The sequence below is a fragment of the Dendrobates tinctorius genome, unplaced genomic scaffold (assembly GCF_039654945.1).
Source record: "Dendrobates tinctorius isolate UK_male_01 unplaced genomic scaffold, ASM3965494v1 ptg000332l, whole genome shotgun sequence".
In the NCBI taxonomy this organism is placed as follows: domain Eukaryota; kingdom Metazoa; phylum Chordata; class Amphibia; order Anura; family Dendrobatidae; genus Dendrobates; species Dendrobates tinctorius.
Window position 1 is genome coordinate 10,955,043 of NW_027361998.1, and position 20,523 is coordinate 10,975,565.

Genomic DNA, 20,523 nt, shown 5'->3' on the forward strand with positions numbered 1-20,523 from the left:
CCAAAGTGACCACCCACCCCGGATGCGTGTGCCCACGCGAGAACCTCTGGCCGCAGGCGAGGAGGGACAAAGGTCTTGCCCGGCGGCACTGACTCGAGAGCAACCGGGACCACGGTCCTCAGACTCTCAGTGGGGACGATTAGCCGAGGCTCAGCCTCCTCTTCCTCCGCTGAGACCACCGAGCGAGAGAGTGTCACGGGGGCTTAGTTCAACTAAGGCTGAAAGACCCGGGGCCCCTGTGGTGTCCCTTTACTAGGGGAAACCCTGTCTGACCCTCAACCCAGGGTTTTTGCTGAAGGTGCAAATGCCTGAGCCTCCGACCTTTCCTTATCTCCTGCTCAGCCCTGCACTTAACCCTCCACCCTCCACCCAGTGAGAAGTCACCACCAAAGCTCCCACACAAATAATGACAGACAGGGAGAACTTAAACTGCACTGCGCCGCACACACACAGGAATAAACAGTAATGTGAACAGGGCACAACTAAACACAAATATGGGAAGGAGAAAGGATAACGACGGATCATACGACACCAGATATGAATCTCTCTCTCTTGAACACCTCCACTCCAGACCGGAACCACTTGGTATGAAACACAAGCTATAATCGGCGACGCCCATAGGCCAGCATGACTATTTAAAGACCGTGGGCGTGACTAACCATCCAACCTGGTCTCCAGCAGGATTAACCCCCGAGAGCCTGAAGATCAGGCCGGCGCCACTGAGGCTATAGTGGCTGGAGGTGGAACTACCTCTGCCTGCCGGATGCTGTGGTGTGAACAGCGTCCCACATGACAGTACCCCGTCTTCTACGAGGGACCCCAGGGCCCTCAAGACTCATAGGACCCGGCTTGTCCGGATGACGACGGTGAAAAGAACTGACCAGCCGATCCGCATGTATGTCTGAGGCTGGAACCCAAGACCTCTCCTCTGGACCATACCCCCGCCAGTGCACCAAATACTGAAGAGTACGGCGTACTACTCGAGAGTCCACTACCTTGGCGACCTCGAACTCTAACTCGCCATCCACCATGACTGGAGGTGGCATCGGCGTTGTGTCCACAGAGCCTACCACCTTTTTCAATAAAGCCCTGTGAAACACGTTGTGTATCTTGTACACTGCGGGAAGTTCCAACCGATAAGCCACTGGGTTAATGATGGCAGAAATCCTAAAAGGCCCAATAAACCTTGGACCCAGTTTTAAAGAAGGGATTTTGAGTTTTATGTTCTTCGTAGCTAACCACACCCATTCACCCACACACAGGTCCGGACCTGGCACGCGTCTACTGTCAGCCACCCGTTTGTACCTGGCACTCATGCTCAACAAACGCTGTTTCACCCGCCTCCAGACTGATGACAATTGGGCTCCTAGCTGATCCTCCTCCGGGACACCCCCGGAGACACCCTGACGTAAGGTACAAAACTGAGGATGTTGACCGTACACACAAAAGAATGGAGACTCTCCTGATGACTCTTGGCGGTGATTATTTAATGCGAATTCGGCCAGAGGAAGGAAAGTAGACCACTCCTCCTGGTTGTCGGACACAAAGCATCGTAAATACTGTTCAAGATTTTGGTTCATGCGCTCAGTTTGTCCATTAGACTGTGGATGAAACGCCGATGAATGTGACAACTTGATCCCCAACCTTGAGCAAAAAGCTTTCCAAAACCTCGCCACAAATTGCGTACCCCTATCAGATACTATGTCAGACGGTACTCCGTGGAGTCTGACCACCTCCTTCACAAATACCTGAGCCAACGTCTTAGCATTGGGCAAAGAAGACAACGCCACAAAATGCGCCATCTTTGAAAAACGGTCAACCACCACCAGGATGACCGTGTTCCCTGCTGAGGCTGGCAAGTCAGTGATAAAATCCATGGAGATTTCTGTCCATGGCCTATTGGGTACCCCCAGAGGCTGTAGCGTGCCAGCAGGACGGGTTCGGGGTGACTTAGCCCTAGCGCACGTGATGCAAGCTGCCACGTACGAGACCACGTCCTGCCGGATTTTGGGCCACCAGAAACGACGCGATACCAGCTCTAAGGTGCCCTTCACCCCTGGGTGACCAGCCAGTACCGAATCGTGGTGTTCCTTCAACACCTTAGGCCGAAGATGCAGGGGTACAAATGATTTGTTGGCGGGAAGTCCTGGTGGTACCTCCTCTTGGGCCTCGGCAATCTCCGCCTCTACCTCAGTCGTGAGAGCCGAGACCACTACCCCTTTCTGGAGGATGGGTACCGGCTCTTCCCGAGGTTCTCCCCCCGGAAAACACCTAGACAAAGCATCCGCCTTGGTGTTTTTAGCCCCGGGACGGTACGTCACAAGAAAATTGAAACGAGTAAAAAACAATGCCCAGCGAGCCTGCCTAGGAGACAGACGCTTGGCCGACTCCAGGTAGAGCAGATTCTTATGGTCGGTGATAACTGTGACCTGGTGAGCCGCCCCCTCCAAGAAGTGTCGCCATTCCTCAAAAGCCAGTTTGATGGCCAACAACTCCCTGTTGCCGATATCATAATTCCGTTCGGCCGGCGACAACTTCTTGGAGAAGTAGGCGCATGGATGCATCTCGCTCAAGGACGAGCCTTGAGACAGTACTGCCCCCACTCCCACCTCCGACGCATCAACCTCTACCACAAAAGGTTTAGACACGTCTGGTTGCACCAGAATGGGGGCTGAAGCAAAACTATTCTTCAGACGCTCAAATGCACGTATAGCCACCTCAGGCCAGTTCGCCAGATCGGCACCCTTTTTTGTCATGTCCGTGAGCGGTTTGGCGACAGTCGAAAAGTGTTTTATAAATTTCCTATAATAATTCGCAAACCCCAGGAACCGCTGGAGTGCTTTCAGACTCTCCGGCCTCTCCCATTGCAACACCGCTTGCACCTTAGCGGTGTCCATTTTAAAACCAGCTGCGGACACAATATATCCCAAAAAGGGCAACTCCTGGACAAAAAATAAACATTTTTCCAGCTTAGCATAGAGCTGGTTCTCCCGGAGCAACTGTAACACCTGCCTAACATGCTGCAAATGAGTGTCCCGATCGCTAGAATAAATGAGGATATCATCCAGGTATACAATCACAAATCTCCCCAGGACATGAGCAAAGACATCATTAATAAAATGTTGGAAAACGGCAGGCGCGGTGGTCAACCCAAACGGCATAACCAGACTCTCAAAATGACCCTCAGGAGTGTTAAACGCCGTCTTCCACTCATCCCCCTGACGGACCCTTATGAGGTTATACGCCCCCCTGAGGTCCAGCTTGGAAAACCATTTTGCCCCCGCTACCTGGTTGAACAAATCCGGGATCAACGGCATTGGGTAGGGATCACGGATAGTAATCTGGTTTAACTCTCGGAAATCCAGACACGGGCGTAACCCCCCATCTTTCTTCTTAATGAAGAAAAACCCCGCGGCTACAGGCGAGGACGAAGGCCGGATGTGACCTTTGCTCAGACTCTCCGCGATGTAGTCTTTCAGAGCTTGTCTCTCAGGACCAGAAATATTAAACATCCTGGCCTTAGGTAATTTGGCCCCGGGTTTTAGCCTAATAGCACAGTCATAGGCTCTATGTGGAGGCAGTTCTGAGCAACCCTTCTCAGAGAAAACATCCGCGAAATCCTGCAAAGCCTCCGGCAGGCTGGGCGTCACGGCGGACACACATGTGGCCAAGCAATTGTCTTGGCAGAAACCACTCCATTGTACTATGTCCTGAGTTTTCCAATCAATTACCGGGTTGTGCCTGGACAGCCATGGAAAACCCAGGACCATTTGAGCTGGGAGATTACGGAGGACCCTACATGTAACCGACTCAGAATGTAGGACCCCAATGTGGAGTTTCACCTCTGCCACAAACTCAGTAATCTCCCCTTGAGGGAGGGGAACAGCATTAATGGTCACCACCTGTATGGGGTGAGGAAGTTTTTCAATCTTAAACCCGGCGGTGTGTGCAAACTCCTCATCTATGAGATTGGTGGCGGAACCGCTATCCACAAACACTGATATAGGTAGCTCTCTGCCGGCGACAATAACCTTGGCAGGGAGCATACATTGAGATACCATCATGGAGGATATGCATACGCTCAGTTGGGTCTCCTCCATACCCTCTGAGCTTAACAGTTTTCCGCCGGTGTGACCCTCTTAGGTAGTACCGGGCAAACGTTAACATAATGACCACCTTTACCACAGTAGAAACATGCTCCGGACTTCCGGACTCCCGGAGCGCGAGGCTGAACCTGTGCCACGCCAGCAATCTGCATAGGTTCAGGGGACTCATCTACTTCAACCACACCTGCACCTCTGTTTTCCCCCAGAGGTAGCGTCTCCTGTGCCCCCTGACGAAAACGGCGATCAATACGTATCACCAAACTCATGGCAGACTCCAATGATGCCGGAGTCTCATACATCAGGAGGGCTTGTTTCACCCTCCCTGATACCCCATGAATAAACTGGCTCCGCAGTGCTGGGTCATTCCACTGTGTGTCTACAGCCCAGCGGCGAAATTCCGAACAATAGTCTTCTGCCAAGCGCTCCCCCTGGCGGAGGGCGCGGATTTTAGATTCCGCTAGAGCCAGTCGGTCAGGGTCATCGTAAATGAGCCCGAGGGCAGAAAAAACATTATCGACCGAATGAAATGTAGCAGAGTCAGGTGGTAAGGAAAATGCCCATGCTTGGGGGTCACCACTCAGTAATGACAACACCAGCCCTACTCGCTGGGCCTCATTACCTGAGGATATTGGCCGCATGCGGAAGTATAATTTGCAGGCCTCCCGAAATACGACAAATTTGCTGCGATCGCCTGAAAATCGTTCTGGCAGCGGAAACTTCGGCTCTGCACCGATACCTGCAGATGCCGTTTGCACCTTTGCTACTACCAGGCCCTGCTGCTGAACTGCCCCATTCAACTCGGAGACCTGTATGGACAGCGCCGCCAACTGGCGGGTTATGGAATCTAATGGATCCATGGACTCCTGAAAAAATGTGGGCCGATTATAATGTCACGGGGGCTTAGTTCAACTAAGGCTGAAAGACCCGGGGCCCCTGTGGTGTCCCTTTACTAGGGGAAACCCTGTCTGACCCTCAACCCAGGGTTTTTGCTGAAGGTGCAAATGCCTGAGCCTCCGACCTTTCCTTATCTCCTGCTCAGCCCTGCACTTAACCCTCCACCCTCCACCCAGTGAGAAGTCACCACCAAAGCTCCCACACAAATAATGACAGACAGGGAGAACTTAAACTGCACTGCGCCGCACACACACAGGAATAAACAGTAATGTGAACAGGGCACAACTAAACACAAATATGGGAAGGAGAAAGGATAACGACGGATCATACGACACCAGATATGAATCTCTCTCTCTCTTGAACACCTCCACTCCAGACCGGAACCACTTGGTATGAAACACAAGCTATAATCGGCGACGCCCATAGGCCAGCATGACTATTTAAAGACCGTGGGCGTGACTAACCATCCAACCTGGTCTCCAGCAGGATTAACCCCCGAGAGCCTGAAGATCAGGCCGGCGCCACTGAGGCTATAGTGGCTGGAGGTGGAACTACCTCTGCCTGCCGGATGCTGTGGTGTGAACAGCGTCCGACATGACAGAGAGAGCATCAGCACGGACGTTCTTCTCACCGGACAGAGAGTGCAAGGTGAAGCGGAAGCAGGAGAAGAAGAGCGACCACCTAGCTTGACGAGAGTCCAAGCGCTGGGCCGTTTGTAAATAGACCAGGTTTTCATGGTCGTTGTACACCTGAAAGGGGAATCGGGCTCCCTCCAGGAGATGTCTCCACTCGTAAAAAGGCCAGCTTCATTGCCAGCAACTCCCTGTCCCCGATGGAGTAGTTTCTCTCCGCCGGTGAGAAGGTCTTTGTGAAGAAGCAGGGATGCTTCCGACCTTGAGCATCCTTCTGGAAAAGGACTGCTCCTGCACCGACGGACGAGGCATCCACCTCTAGGATAAAGGGTTCATTCACATCGGGACGGTGGAGGATAGGAGCGCCAACAAAATGGGTTTTGAGAGACGAGAAGGCCGCGGAGACCTATTCTGAACAAACCTTGGGATTGGCTCCTTTTTTGGTGAGGGCGACCAAAGGAGCTACCAGTGTGGAGAACTGGGGAATGAACTGACGGTAGTAATTAACGAACCCCAAGAAGCGCTGCACCGCTTTAAGAGAGTGGGGCTCCTACCAGTCCATTACCGCCTGCAACTTGGCAGGATCAATAGCCAACCCTTGGGCCGAGATGATATAGCTCAAGAACGGCACGGACTCCTGCTCAAACTGGCACTTCTTCAACTTGGCGAAGAGAGAATTCGCCCGTAAACGGTCGAAGACCTTGCAGACGTCTCTCCGGTGAGAGGTCAAATCTGGAGACAAGATGAGGATGTCATCCAGATAGACCACCACCGAGATGGAGAGCATATCGCAAAAGACGCCATTTACGAAGTCCTGGAAGACAGCAGGTGTGTTACAGAGGCCGAAGGGCATGACCAGATACTCATTGTGACCATCCCTGGTATTAAAGGCTGTCTTCCACTCGTCTCCTTCGTGTATGCGGATCAGGTTGTAGGACCCCCGTAAATCTAACTTAGTGAAGATCCGGGCCCGTCGCAACCTGTCAAACAACTCAGAGATCAAAGGAAGAGGGTAGTTGTTTTTCACTGTTATAGCATTGAGACCTCTGTAGTCAATGCAGGGACGCAGCTCTCCACTCTTCTTCTGTACGAAGAAGAACCCTGCCCCTGCTGGCAACATCGACTTCCTAATAAACCCTCTTGCCAGGTTCTCCCAGATATATTGTGACATGGCCTCCACCTCTGGGAGAGACAGAGGATACACGCGACCTCTAGGAGGTTCCGCGCCTGGCAAAAGGTCTATCGGACAGTCGTAGGGGCGATGCGGCAGAAGTGTCTCTGCCGATTTTTTAGAGAAGACATCTGCGTACTGCTGGTGGTGTCTGGGAAGCGCAGAGAGATCTGCGGGCACTTCCGTAGAGGCTACTTGAACGCTGCCTCTCATGCACCTTCCCTCACAGTCCTTGCTCCAACCCAGTATTCTCCCCAAGGACCACTCTATATGAGGGGAATGGCAACGGAGCCATGGAACTCCGAGAAGCACCTGGTCGATGCCCTCTGGCATGATGAACAGGGACAACGTCTCGAGGTGAGATTGAGAGCCCAAGGGGTGCTGTCTGGTGGGTAATCTGGGACGGTAGAGTCGACCCATTGACCACCCTGACAGTTATTGGATGAGGAAGTGGCACCAACGGAATTGCGTGCTGTTGGGCGAAGGCCGAGGACATAAAGTTTTCTTCTGCCCCGGAGTCCACCGTGACCTCTACCTTCCAGGTGGAAGCACCGCTCTTTAACGTCCCTCGGAATACTGGCTGGTTTCCATACCAGATAGACCCCCTCCAACTACCACTGGAGATGATCGTTTTTTCGCCCGCTGCGGACACCTGTTAGTCAGGTGACCAGACTGTCGACACTGGTAACAGCGTGCGGAGCTTCGTACCCGGCGCGATTGGGGACCGGTGCGAGACACCTCCATGGGTTCTGGAGGTATAAATTCCAGAGCGGGAGTTCAAGAGGTTCTGAGAAGGTGGGAGCCAACCTAACCCTCTGTCTGGATTGAGCACGCTCCAGCCCACGCTCTGTAAAACGGAGATCAACGTGGGTGGCAATAGAAAACAGCTCCTCCTGACTTACGAGGACCTCCCTGGTAGCTAGAGCATCTTTGACATGCTCCGCCAACCCTCTCCAGACCACAGGGATGAGTGCCTTATCCGGCCATTCCAGCTCGGAAGCCAGTGTCCAGAAACGGACGGCGTAATGGCTGACCGAGAGGGATCCCTGTGTTAGTGCTAATAACTGGAGAGAGGTGTCGTGAGTGACCCGTGGCCCCAAAAAGACCTGCTTTAGGGACATTAGAAACTGAGCAGTGCCCAGAACCACGGGGTCACCACGCTCCCACAGTGGCGTGGCCCATTCTAACGCCCTGCCTGACAGGAGGGAGACGATAAACCCCACCTTAGCCCGCTCTGTAGGGAATCGCGCAGCCAGTAACTCAAGCTGGATAGAGCACTGGCTCACGAAACCCCTACAGGTGGCGCTGTCACCAGCAAACTTGTCGGGCAACGGGAGACAGGATGTCAGCGTAGGCGTGGACGTGGGCAAATGAGAGACAGCCTCTGCGACTGCCTGAACAGCGGCCACAGTAGCATTCGTAGCCGACTCTCGAGAGCCACCAACCTGCCCTCCTGCTGCCGGATGTACCGCTGCAGCTGCTGCAGGTCCGCCATTACTAGCCACACCCTGGCGCTAGTATAATGTTAGGGACGGCGGAACACACTAAATAATAAATAATAGAAAGTGCGTTCGCCGCCCGGGGTCCACCGTGCAGAAGGTGTTACACTGCTGCTATGTAATGGCGGACGCTCAATATGGTGATATAACGCACGCGGGTTGAACGTCACCCGGAGTGCGCTGGGCGGACTCTGTTACTTCACAGAGACACCAAGGCGTTAAACACAAATGCCGAGCCTGTTGAAGTCACAGGTCTCAGCGGAATGCACGCACGGTATATGGTCACAGGACTCTGGCCCAAGACACAGGGTCGGCGTCCCTCTAGACCTACCGTGCGTGCGACGTCACAACCGCGGACGCCAGTAAGTGCTGCTGATTGCAGCGTGGCGACAGATACTGCCGCAGTACGACAATGCCCGGTAGCTGGCACACTGTTGAACGGCTAGTACCGTGATGATATGCACTGTGACCTGTAGCGCGCCACAGACTGGCGCTGACTCTATCTCTTGGTCCCTATCCACACACGTAATATCAGAGGGAGGGGAATCTTAAGGAGTCATTCGCAGGTTCATGCGCCCGTCATCATTCACACAGGTAACAACTAGAGTCTATACTAGCGCATGGCCGAGCGGCCATGCAAATCTTTTATAGCGGGGGACCTTCCGGAAGCTTCCAGATCCCTGTGATGGACCAATCAGATCTGGAGAAGGACCTGGGCATGTGACTCTCGATCTCCAATGGGAGATCGTCTTGTGAGCATGCTCAGTGGAGTGACGGAATTACTTAGCCTCTGGAGTGGCTTGCTGCTGAGCAGCCTGCGTTGCTATTGCTGTCCCAGAGGTGGCAGTGTGGCGCCCCTGAGGCTCGGTCGCCACAGAGGTACTGCACCTTCTCCTAAGGTGTAGTGCCCCACCATCCAGGTAAGGTGGGAACTCCTTTCCACACTCCAACACCAGCATCCCACACAACAGGATAGTTCAGCGGGGACACCTAGCAGCTTCAGGCTGGGGGTAGCAGAGCACTCTTCCTGGAACCCTGCATCGTAACATGAGATGTGCTGGGAGGTGGGTGGAGTTAGTATAAAAAGACTGGGAAAGATAGAATTACAGGTCAGTCTCCCAGAGGGGAGTCGAGGTCAGTCCCTGAGGGGAACAGGCTGACAAAAGGTGAGTGGGGACGGAAGCCACTCAGACAGGAGTGAGGGTCCCTGGAAGAAAGAGAAGGAGTGCTGCAGCTGCCTCTGTGACCTGAGCCAGCTTGGCACGGGAAAGCGAGAGAGAGAGAGACGTAGAACTGTAACCTGCATTTCCATAAGAGAGAGAAAGACAAGTACGGAACGAAGAGGAAGGAGAACAGAGAGGAGGAGTGGGTTGGATAGGAACCCTGCCTATAGGTTCTCAGCGCAAGGCCGGGGTCCGGTCCCTGAGGTTGTATGGACACTTATGGTTCTGCAGCAGACACCGGTGGAGTAGTTGGCTGTAAATGCACTACTCCCATCTAAGACTTGGGACACAGCAGCGAAACGGATAGAGAGCCGGGACTCAGGAGGAAGGAGTCCCCGAAGCAGAAGCAGGCTACAGCTGTCTGCCATACAAGTAAGAGAGTTGTTAGGAACATCTGACAGGAGGAACTTCAGAGAACCACGGTGCTGGAGCTCTTCACACCCATAGGCGCAATAGAGGAGTCGTTCAGCAAAGGCACATGTTGGCGGGGTGCTGGCGGGGAGAGCCCTATCTTGCCTGGAGGTCGGCTGGGCCTCTGTCCCGGAGGACACGGTACCGAAGCGGGCACCAGTGCGCACTACGAACTGTGAGTAAAGCTTTGAAACTGCAAGCCCTGGTGTCCTCCATTCATTCCTGCACCAGCACCGCTACATTGGGAGTATCAACATCTACACCATTCTGTGCCCCTACTCCTCCATTGCACCTACACTGCCCTGGGACTACAGCTCCACCTGTGGGGAGCTACACCATCTTAGCTGCATCACACCATCAGTCCCAGTGGATCTGCAAGCAGAGTTGGCTTACCATCTTACTTGCCAAATACCTCAGGTGGCATCACAAACTTTACATTACAACCAAACACCACCGCCATTGATATTGCGGCCCAGGGCCACAGACCGGGTCACCGCTGCTGTGACACCTCAACCCCTGACACCGGCCCGGTACCGAGTACCCCACAGCCCTGGGTGAAGCCTGCGGGGGCGACCTAGCAGCAACAGCCAGACCCACAGAGCAGGTCTGAGCAGAGCATCGTGAATGCCGGGACTGCTGAGCAGCCTCCTCTGAGGTCGAAGGAGAATGGGAGACTGACGAATGCAAAGCTGGGGATTCCTGCTGTGTAGTTGCAGGAACCCGACGCCTAACACACCCGTCACCGCTCTCATCCGCACACTCCACCGCTCTCAGCTCTCTCTCACCCGCACACTCCACCGCTCTCAGCTCTCTCTCGCCCGCACACTCCACCGCTCTCAGCTCTCTCTCGCCCGCACACTCCACCGCTCTCAGCTCTCTCTCGCCCGCACACTCCACCGCTCTCAGCTCTCTCTCGCCCGCACACTCCACCGCTCTCAGCTCTCTCTCGCCCGCACACTCCACCGCTCTCAACTCTCTCTCGCCTGCACACTCCGCCGCTCTCGGCTCTCGCTCGCCCGCACACTCCACCGCTCTCGCTCGCCCGCACACTCCGCCGCTCTCGCTCGCCCGCACACTCCGCCGCTCTCGATCGCCCGCACACTCCACCGCTCTCTCTCGCCCACACACTCCGCCGCTCTCGCTCGCCCGCACACTCCGCCGCTCTCGCTCGCCCGCACACTCCGCCGCTCTCAGCTCTCGCTCGCCCGCACACTCCGCCGCTCTCTCTCGCCCGCACACTCCGCCGCTCTCAGCTCTCGCTCGCCCGCACACTCCGCTGCTCTCGCTTGCCCGCACACTCCACCGCTCTCTCTCACCCGCACACTCCGCTGCTCTCGCTCGCCCGCACACTCCGCCGCTCTCAGCTCTCGCTCGCCCGCACACTCCACCGCTCTCAGCTCTCGCTCGCCCGCACACTCCGCCGCTCTCAGCTCTCGCTCGCCCGCACACTCCACCGCTCTCTCTCGCCCGCACACTCCGCCGCTCTCGCTCGCCCGCACACTCCACCGCTCTCAGCTCTCTCTCGCCCGCACACTCCGCTGCTCTCGCTCGCCCGCACACTCCACCGCTCTCTCTCGCCCGCACACTCCGCCGCTCTCGCTCGCCCGCACACTCCACCGCTCTCAGCTCTCTCTCGCCCGCACACTCCACCGCTCTCGCTCGCCCGCACACTCCGCCGCTCTCGCTCGCCCGCACACTCCACCCCTCTCTCTCGCCCGCACACTCCACCGCTCTCACTCCGCAGCTCTCTCTCGCCCGCACACTCCGCTGCTCTCGCTCGCCCGCACACTCCACCGCTCTCTCTCGCCCGCACACTCCACCGCTCTCAGCTCTCGCTCGCCCGTACACTCCGCCGCTCTCGCTCGCCCGCACACTCCGCCGCTCTCAGCTCTCTCTCGCCCGCACACTCCGCTGCTCTCGCTCGCCCGCACACTCCACCGCTCTCGCTCGCCCGCACACTCCGCCGCTCTCAGCTCTCGCTCGCCCGCACACTCCACCGCTCTCTCTCGCCCGCACACTCCGCCGCTCTCGCTCGCCCGCACACTCCACCGCTCTCTCTCGCCCGCACACTCCGCCGCTCTCGCTCGCCCGCACACTCCACCGCTCTCAGCTCTCTCTCGCCCGCACACTCCGCTGCTCTCGCTCGCCCGCACACTCCACCGCTCTCTCTCGCCCGCACACTCCGCCGCTCTCGCTCGCCCGCACACTCCACCGCTCTCAGCTCTCTCTCGCCCGCACACTCCACCGCTCTCGCTCGCCCGCACACTCCGCCGCTCTCGCTCGCCCGCACACTCCACCGCTCTCACTCCGCAGCTCTCTCTCGCCCGCACACTCCGCTGCTCTCGCTCGCCCGCACACTCCACCGCTCTCTCTCGCCCGCACACTCCACCGCTCTCAGCTCTCGCTCGCCCGTACACTCCGCCGCTCTCGCTCGCCCGCACACTCCGCCGCTCTCAGCTCTCTCTCGCCCGCACACTCCGCTGCTCTCGCTCGCCCGCACACTCCACCGCTCTCGCTCGCCCGCACACTCCGCCGCTCTCAGCTCTCGCTCGCCCGCACACTCCACCGCTCTCTCTCGCCCGCACACTCCGCCGCTCTCGCTCGCCCGCACACTCCACCGCTCTCAGCTCTCGCTCGCCCGCACACTCCGCCGCTCTCGCTCGCCCGCACACTCCACCGCTCTCAGCTCTCGCTCGTCCGCACACTCCACCGCTCTCTCTCACCCGCACACTCCGCCGCTCTCGCTCGCCCGCACACTCCACCGCTCTCAGCTCTCGCTCGCCCGCACATTCCGCCGCTCTCGCTCGCCCGCCCGCACACTCCGCCGCTCTCTCTCGCCCGCACACTCCACCGCTCTCAGCTCTCGCTCGCCCGCACACTCCGCCGCTCTCGCTCGCCCGCACACTCCGCCGCTCTCAGCTCTCTCTCGCCCGCACACTCCGCTGCTCTCGCTTGCCCGCACACTCCACCGCTCTCTCTCGCCCGCACACTCCGCCGCTCTCACTCGCCCGCACACTCCGCCGCTCTCTCTCGCCCGCACACTCCGCCGCTCTCGCTCGCCCGCACACTCCGCCGCTCTCGCTCGCCCGCACACTCCGCTGCTCTCAGCTCTCGCTCGCCCGCACACTCCACCGCTCTCTCTCGCCCGCACACTCCACCGCTCTCGCTCGCCCGCACACTCCACCGCTCTCAGCTCTCGCTCGCCCGCACACTCCGCCGCTCTCTCTCGCCCGCACACTCCACCGCTCTCTCTCGCCCGCACACTCCGCCGCTCTCACTCGCCCGCACACTCCGCCGCTCTCTCTAGCCCGCACACTCCGCCGCTCTCGCTCGCCCGCACACTCCACCGCTCTCAGCTCTCGCTCGCCCGCACACTCCACCGCTCTCGCTCGCCCGCACACTCCGCCGCTCTCAGCTCTCGCTCGCCCGCACACTCCACCGCTCTCTCTCGCCCGCACACTCCGCCGCTCTCGCTCGCCCGCACACTCCACCGCTCTCGCTCGCCCGCACACTCCGCCGCTCTCAGCTCTCGCTCGCCCGCACACTCCACCGCTCTCGCTCGCCCGCACACTCCGCCGCTCTCGCTCGCCCGCACACTCCGCCGCTCTCAGCTCTCGCTCGCCCGCACACTCCACCGCTCTCAGCTCTCGCTCGCCCGCACACTCCGCCGCTCTCAGCTCTCGCTCGCCCGCACACTCCACCGCTCTCTCTCGCCCGCACACTCCACCGCTCTCGCTCGCCCGCACACTCCGCCGCTCTCGCTCGCCCGCACACTCCACCGCTCTCAGCTCTCGCTCGCCCGCACATTCCGCCGCTCTCGCTCGCCCGCCCGCACACTCCGCCGCTCTCTCTCGCCCGCACACTCCACCGCTCTCAGCTCTCGCTCGCCCGCACACTCCGCCGCTCTCGCTCGCCCGCACACTCCGCCGCTCTCAGCTCTCTCTCGCCCGCACACTCCGCTGCTCTCGCTCGCCCGCACACTCCACCGCTCTCTCTCGCCCGCACACTCCGCCGCTCTCACTCGCCCGCACACTCCGCCGCTCTCTCTCGCCCGCACACTCCGCCGCTCTCGCTCGCCCGCACACTCCGCCGCTCTCGCTCGCCCGCACACTCCGCTGCTCTCAGCTCTCGCTCGCCCGCACACTCCACCGCTCTCTCTCGCCCGCACACTCCACCGCTCTCGCTCGCCCGCACACTCCACCGCTCTCAGCTCTCGCTCGCCCGCACACTCCGCCGCTCTCTCTCGCCCGCACACTCCACCGCTCTCTCTCGCCCGCACACTCCGCCGCTCTCACTCGCCCGCACACTCCGCCGCTCTCTCTAGCCCGCACACTCCGCCGCTCTCGCTCGCCCGCACACTCCACCGCTCTCAGCTCTCGCTCGCCCGCACACTCCACCGCTCTCGCTCGCCCGCACACTCCGCCGCTCTCAGCTCTCGCTCGCCCGCACACTCCACCGCTCTCTCTCGCCCGCACACTCCGCCGCTCTCGCTCGCCCGCACACTCCACCGCTCTCGCTCGCCCGCACACTCCGCCGCTCTCAGCTCTCGCTCGCCCGCACACTCCACCGCTCTCTCTCGCCCGCACACTCCGCCGCTCTCGCTCGCCCGCACACTCCGCCGCTCTCGCTCGCCCGCACACTCCGCCGCTCTCAGCTCTCGCTCGCCCGCACACTCCACCGCTCTCAGCTCTCGCTCGCCCGCACACTCCGCCGCTCTCAGCTCTCGCTCGCCCGCACACTCCACCGCTCTCTCTCGCCCGCACACTCCACCGCTCTCGCTCGCCCGCACACTCCGCCGCTCTCAGCTCTCGCTCGCCCGCACACTCCACCCCTCTCTCTCGCCCGCACACTCCACCCCTCTCTCTCGCCCGCACACTCCACCGCTCTCGCTCACCCGCACACTCCACCGCTCTCTCTCGCCCGCACACTCCACCCCTCTCTCTCGCCCGCACACTCCGCCGCTCTCGCTCGCCCGCACACTCCGCCGCTCTCAGCTCTCGCTCGCCCGCACACTCCACCGCTCTCTCGCCCGCACACTCCACCGCTCTCGCTCGCCCGCACACTCCGCCGCTCTCAGCTCTCGCTCGCCCGCACACTCCACCGCTCTCTCGCCCGCACACTCCACCGCTCTCGCTCGCCCGCACACTCCGCCGCTCTCAGCTCTCGCTCGCCCGCACACTCCACCGCTCTCTCTCGCCCGCACACTCCACCCCTCTCTCTCGCCCGCACTCTCCACCGCTCTCGCTCGCCCGCACACTCCGCCGCTCTCGCTCGCCCGCACACTCCGCCGCTCTCAGCTCTCTCTCGCCCGCACACTCCGCTGCTCTCGCTCGCCCGCACACTCCGCCGCTCTCAGCTCTCGCTCGCCCGCACACTCCGCCGCTCTCGCTCGCCCGCACACTCCGCCGCTCTCGCTCGCCCGCACACTCCGCCGCTCTCAGCTCTCGCTCGCCTGCACACTCCACCGCTCTCTCTCGCCCGCACACTCCGCTGCTCTCAGCTCTCGCTCGCCCGCACACTCCACCGCTCTCTCTCGCCCGCACACTCCGCCGCTCTCGCTCGCCCGCACACTCCACCGCTCTCAGCTCTCGCTCGCCTGCACACTCCACCGCTCTCTCTCGCCCGCACACTCCGCCGCTCTCGCTCGCCCGCACACTCCACCGCTCTCAGCTCTCGCTCGCCCGCACATTCCGCCGCTCTCGCTCGCCCGCACACTCCGCCGCTCTCAGCTCTCGCTCGCCCGCACACTCCACCGCTCTCTCTCGCCCGCACACTCCACCCCTCTCTCTCGCCCGCACACTCCACCGCTCTCGCTCGCCCGCACACTCCGCCGCTCTCGCTCGCCCGCACACTCCGCCGCTCTCAGCTCTCTCTCGCCCGCACACTCCGCTGCTCTCGCTCGCCCGCACACTCCACCGCTCTCTCTCGCCCGCACACTCCACCGCTCTCAGCTCTCGCTCGCCCGCACACTCCGCCGCTCTCGCTCGCCCGCACACTCCGCCGCTCTCAGCTCTCTCTCGCCCGCACACTCCGCTGCTCTCGCTCGCCCGCACACTCCACCGCTCTCTCTCGCCCGCACACTCCACCGCTCTCAGCTCTCGCTCGCCCGCACACTCCGCCGCTCTCGCTCGCCCGCACACTCCGCCGCTCTCAGCTCTCGCTCGCCCGCACACTCCACCGCTCTCTCTCGCCCGCACACTCCGCCGCTCTCGCTCGCCCGCACACTCCACCGCTCTCAGCTCTCGCTCGCCTGCACACTCCACCGCTCTCTCTCGCCCGCACACTCCGCCGCTCTCGCTCGCCCGCACACTCCGCCGCTCTCGCTCGCCCGCACACTCCACCGCTCTCAGCTCTCGCTCGCCCGCACATTCCGCCGCTCTCTCTCGCCCGCACACTCCGCCGCTCTCGCTCGCCCGCACACTCCGCCGCTCTCTCTCGCCCGCACACTCCGCCGCTCTCGCTCGCCCGCACACTCCGCTGCTCTCAGCTCTCGCTCGCCCGCACACTCCACCGCTCTCTCTCGCCCGCACACTCCACCGCTCTCTCTCGCCCGCACACTCCACCGCTCTCTCTCGCCCGCACACTCCACCGCTCTCTCTCGCCCGCACACTCCGCCGCTCTCTCTCGCCCGCACACTCCGCCGCTCTCACTCACCCGCACACTCCGCCGCTCTCTCTAGCCCGCACACTCCGCCGCTCTCGCTCGCCCGCACACTCCACCGCTCTCAGCTCTCGCTCGCCCTCACACTCCACCGCTCTCTCTCGCCCGCACACTCCACCGCTCTCGCTCGCCCGCACACTCCGCCGCTCTCAGCTCTCGCTCGCCCGCACACTCCGCCGCTCTCTCTCGCCCGCACACTCCGCCGCTCTCGCTCGCCCGCACACTCCGCCGCTCTCGCTCGCCCAAACACTCCGCCGCTCTCGCTCGCCCAAACACTCCGCCGCTCTCAGCTCTCGCTCGCCCGCACACTCCACCGCTCTCGCTCGCCCGCACACTCCACCGCTCTCGCTCGCCCGCACACTCCACCGCTCTCGCTCGCCCGCACACTCCGCCGCTCTCAGCTCTCGCTCGCCCGCACACTCCACCGCTCTCTCTCGCCCGCACACTCCACCGCTCTCGCTCGCCCGCACACTCCGCCGCTCTCGCTCGCCCGCACACTCCGCCGCTCTCAGCTCTCGCTCGCCCGCACACTCCACCGCTCTCTCTCGCCCGCACACTCCACCCCTCTCTCTCGCCCGCACACTCCACCGCTCTCGCTCACCCGCACACTCCACCGCTCTCTCTCGCCCGCACACTCCACCGCTCTCGCTCGCCCGCACACTCCACCGCTCTCGCTCGCCCGCACACTCCACCGCTCTCGCTCACCCGCACACTCCACCGCTCTCTCTCGCCCGCACACTCCGCCGCTCTCGCTCGCCCGCACACTCCGCCGCTCTCGCTCGCCCAAACACTCCGCCGCTCTCAGCTCTCGCTCGCCCGCACACTCCACCGCTCTCTCTCGCCCGCACACTCCACCGCTCTCGCTCGCCCGCACACTCCACCGCTCTCGCTCGCCCGCACACTCCGCCGCTCTCAGCTCTCGCTCGCCCGCACACTCCACCGCTCTCTCTCGCCCGCACACTCCACCGCTCTCGCTCGCCCGCACACTCCGCCGCTCTCAGCTCTCGCTCGCCCGCACACTCCACCGCTCTCTCTCGCCCGCACACTCCACCCCTCTCTCTCGCCCGCACACTCCACCACTCTCGCTCACCCGCACACTCCACCGCTCTCAGCTCTCGCTCGCCCGCACACTCCACCGCTCTCTCTCGCCCGCACACTCCACCGCTCTCGCTCGCCCGCACACTCCTCCGCTCTCAGCTCTCGCTCTCCCGCACACTCCACCGCTCTCTCTCGCCCGCACACTCCACCCCTCTCTCTCGCCCGCACACTCCACCGCTCTCGCTCACCCGCACACTCCACCGCTCTCGCTCTCCCGCACACTCCACCGCTCTCGCTCGCCCGCACACTCCGCCGCTCTCAGCTCTCGCTCGCCCGCACACTCCACCGCTCTCTCTCGCCCGCACACTCCACTGCTCTCGCTCGCCCGCACACTCCGCCGCTCTCAGCTCTCGCTCGCCCGCACACTCCACCGCTCTCTCTCGCCCGCACACTCCACCCCTCTCTCTCGCCCGCACACTCCACCGCTCTCGCTCACCCGCACACTCCACCACTCTCAGCTCTCGCTCGCCCGCACACTCCACCGCTCTCTCTCGCCCGCACACTCCACCGCTCTCGCTCGCCCGCACACTCCGCCGCTCTCAGCTCTCGTTCGCCCGCACACTCCACCGCTCTCTCTCACCCGCACACTCCACCCCTCTCTCTCGCCCGCACACTCCACCGCTCTCGCTCACCCGCACACTCCACCGCTCTCAGCTCTCGCTCGCCCGCACACTCCACCGCTCTCTCTCACCCGCACACTCCACCGCTCTCTCTCACCCGCACACTCCACCGCTCTCTCTCACCCGCACACTCCACCGCTCTCGCTCACCCGCACACTCCACCCCTCTCTCTCGCCCGCACACTCCACCGCTCTCTCTCGCCCGCACACTCCACCGCTCTCTCTCGCCCGCACACTCCACCGCTCTCTCTCGCCCGCACACTCCACCCCTCTCTCTCGCCCGCACACTCCACCGCTCTCGCTCGCCCGCACACTCCACCGCTCTCGCTCGCCCGCACACTCCACCCCTCTCTCTCGCCCGCACACTCCACCGCTCTCTCTCGCCCGCACACTCCACCGCTCTCTCTCGCCCGCACACTCCACCGCTCTCTCTCGCCCGCACACTCCACCGCTCTCGCTCGCCCGCACACTCCACCCCTCTCTCTCGCCCGCACACTCCACCGCTCTCGCTCGCCCGCACACTCCACCCCTCTCTCTCGCCCGCACACTCCACCGCTCTCTCTCGCCCGCACACTCCAACGCTCTCTGTCGCCCGCACACTCCACCGCTCTCTCTCGCCCGCACACTCCACCCCTCTCTCTCGCCCGCACACTCCACCGCTCTCTCTCGCCCGCACACTCCACCGCTCTCTCTCGCCCGCACACTCCACCGCTCTCTCTCGCCCGCACACTCCACCCCTCTCTCTCGCCCGCACACTCCACCGCTCTCGCTCGCCCGCACACTCCACCGCTCTCGCTCGCCCGCACACTCCACCCCTCTCTCTCGCCCGCACACTCCACCGCTCTCTCTCGCCCGCACACTCCACCGCTCTCTCTCGCCCGCACACTCCACCGCTCTCTCTCGCCCGCACACTCCACCCCTCTCTCTCGCCCGCACACTCCACCGCTCTCGCTCGCCCGCACACTCCACCGCTCTCGCTCGCCCGCACACTCCACCCCTCTCTCTCGCCCGCACACTCCACCGCTCTCTCTCGCCCGCACACTCCACCGCTCTCTCTCGCCCGCACACTCCACCCCTCTCTCTCGCCCGCACACTCCACCGCTCTCGCTCGCCCGCACACTCCACCGCTCTCGCTCGCCCGCACACTCCACCCCTCTCGCTCGCCCGCACACTCCACCGCTCTCTCTCGCCCGCACACTCCACCGCTCTCTCTCGCCCGCACACTCCACCGCTCTCTCTCGCCCGCACACTCCGCCTCTCGCTCAGGCTGGGCTCTATAGCAGCTAACAGACATCTCTAATGGCGGCAGCCCGTCACAGTCGGGGGTCTCGCTGTGTGTGAGGGGAGTGAAGCCCCCGGGTATCGGACTCTGCGGCTCCTGTCAGGTGAAAACCCTTTTAAATGGATATTGTAATAAAGTGAGGCTGCAGGAGAGGGCGCTGCTCACTGACGGCCGCTGCTGCTGGGACCCTCGGATCCCCCATATTGGGCTCTGTATCCCGGGATCACACGCTGCCCAGCTATACCGGGGCTCTGCGGGGGGAGGCTGTGATCAAGGGGCGCACGGCGGGGGCAGAGGGTACTGGGGTCTTTACACACGGCTCCGCAGTCAGGGGGACATGCTACTATGGAGCCGCTGTGGTAACAGGGCTCACGGGGTACCAGGGGTTAATAGCGCGGTATTCTGGGGTCCCCGACCGGTTATCTCCTCACCCGCTGCCGTCAGCTGATCTTCCCGGCGTTGTTTACGTCTTGTTACTAGGAGACGCCGTACAGCCAATCACAGCGCGCCGCCTGAAACTCCACCCCCATTTCCAGAGCGCATTGAGTGACGCGCATGAGCAGGTGGACCGGTCTCGTCTGCGCTTGCGCGGCGTCCTTTTCTTTCTTTGGCGAGGACCAAGGGTCGGGTCCACAGTCACTGCTGAGGAGGACGGCGGGCGTGACGTGTCGTGGGTGTGTCGCGTGGAGTGCTGCCGCCTTGTGTGGTTTAGAGGGTGACCTGGACAAATCCTTTAACAGTCACATGACCTGTCCAGGCTGTGCACTCTGTGTAATGCAGTCTATGGGGAAGGAGAGCGCTCAGAGCGCCAGTGTCAGGATGTGCGGTCACCATGGTAACAAGGCCTGGTCTGATGAACTCCGCGGAGACCGCAGTCCGTCACCTAATTAATCCCCCCCTGTCCTCCTGCCGCGTCCATATCTCCCCC

The 20,523-nt window shown here is 61.6% G+C and overlaps 1 protein-coding gene across 1 annotated transcript in view; it reads right to left on the reverse strand.

Moving 5' to 3' along the window:
- Positions 1–20,141, reverse strand: part of DRC1 (dynein regulatory complex subunit 1) — a 45,196-nt gene extending 25,055 nt beyond the window's left edge. Inside the window, exon 1 of the mRNA XM_073561987.1 lies at positions 20,027–20,141. The gene's annotated coding sequence lies outside the window, so the exon portion shown is untranslated. The remainder of the gene's footprint in view (positions 1–20,026) is intronic.
- Positions 20,142–20,523: the final 382 nt, after the last annotated feature.